Source organism: Morone saxatilis, unplaced genomic scaffold, assembly GCF_004916995.1.
Source record: "Morone saxatilis isolate NCDOM2014 unplaced genomic scaffold, NCSU_SB_2.0 Contig21, whole genome shotgun sequence".
In the NCBI taxonomy this organism is placed as follows: domain Eukaryota; kingdom Metazoa; phylum Chordata; class Actinopteri; family Moronidae; genus Morone; species Morone saxatilis.
The window spans coordinates 21,948,632-21,950,687 of NW_023339774.1; positions in this window are offsets into that span (position 1 = coordinate 21,948,632).

Sequence of the window (2,056 nt, forward strand, 5' to 3'; positions counted from 1 at the left end):
TATTTTTATATCAAAATCCAATATTTCAATTCCTTCTGTCAATCAATCTTCAACTTTTTAGCGACGCAGAGTGAAGATTCATTAGTTAGTTGGCTAGCTAACAGCATGGCGAGCTCACTGACACACAACTTTATCAGTGATTTGGGTGAAACTGGATCATATTTTGCTGCTAATGTAGCTGCCATAAGCTTACTGCTAATGTAACGGGGCTCAGCAGCCTCCCAGTGAACACAACCTCCGAGACAGACGGAGGACAGGGTCGGATATATTGGTTCTCTCTTCACTTCCCTACAGCGTCTAACAGTGAGCAACACAAGCTAACGCCATCGGCCACAACACGTAGTCCACATTTTCCTCTCGTAACTTCTCCTTTAGTTTCATTTGAATCATTTCCAGAAGCACAAAGATGTAAAACTACCTTGAATCCGTACTTGAGCTCAGTAGTTGAGTAAATATTCTGCTACTTGGCCAGGAATGTGTGTGTCGGGGTGTGTGTGTGTGTGTGTGGTGGCAGGTGGTTTGAACAGCTTCCTGGAGACAGCTGAGGAGGGAGGGGTGCCATAATAATCATACCAGACCCCCTCCTCCTCCTCATCCCGACTCCATCCACACCTCCACCCTCGTTGCTTTACTTTTCCATTGATTCTTCCTTTTTCAGTTGCTTCCACTGGCCTGTTTTCCGTGGGTGGTCTCCTCCTCCACCACATTAGATGATAAGTCCATGTGTGCTCCAGCGTTTCAAACGTACTACCAGGAGTTTTTAAACTGGTTAGGAAACATTATGGACTCGAACTGGTGTGTGTGGTGTAGTGAACTCTCGCCTGTAGTCCCCAGAGGATGAACCCTACTGTGATCCTCAGACTTTACCTCAAACATTTGGCTATTATAGGAATATCTCAACAATTACTGACTTTATTGTCATTAAATTCAGTACAGATATCCCCGACCTCCAGAGGATGAACCCTACCAACTGCTGATGACCCTCTGACTTCTCTAGCGCCACCATGAGGTCGACATTGTAGGTTTTTACTGAAAAGACTTCTGGATGAACCCATAATAACTTTGGTGATCCTCTGACTTTGTTTCATCATCAGGTGTATATATTAATTTATAAACACTTTATGAACAGTTATATCCTATAAATCACACACTCTTTCCCTTTTTAAAAGTCAACCGAAGACCAACATATTTAGTCGAGCTTTTAGTTCATGTATTAAGTTTTACTCTATTCTGTGAGATGTGTGTGTGTATTTTATCTAATTTTTTGTTTTAATGACATTTTTTATTCACTGGGATTAGTTTTTAATGCCACACTGTAAAGCAATATGGTGCAGTATAAATAAAGTTATTATTAGATTCCATATAGTCCACATTACTAACATTAATACCTCCTTTTATTGTTTAGTGATTTTGCATTTTGAGCCTCGTGCATGTTCTACATTATGTAAAATTAACTGTAATGTTACATGGATTTGTTTGTTAATTGACAGATATCTTGTATAATTATGGAAGTTTTAACAACAAAAATGTTGAATAAATGTTTTATTATCAGCGTATAAGCATTGGTAAACTGACAAAATACAGTTTTTATCAGTGAAAACAGCTAATTTAAAGGTATTTTAATTGTTTTTACAGTATAAAAAGCTTTAATTAAACATTAAAAAGCTAAAAAATGTTATGTAAAGAATTAAAGCTTGAAAACTTTTTAAGAAGTTACTGTAATTACTGTATTTTTACAGTTATTTTCTGTTATTTTACTGTATTGTTTTTGGCAATACAGCTGCTGGAACATTACTGTTTTCTTTTTAAAGTGCATCTGTAATGGTTTATTTCCTAAATCCTAAAAATTAATATTAAATTACTACAAAAAATTTAGCAGGACTCAACTCCTTTAAATACACCAACTCCTCCACTGTGACGAGATAGAAGAATAAGAAGAAGGAGAAGAGGAGGAGGAGGTTGTGGGGAACTAAGACTTGGTTACTCAGCCTTAAGTTACTTCTCTTCCTCCTCTTTATTTTCCTCCAGTGGCTCACACACAAACAGACACACACAC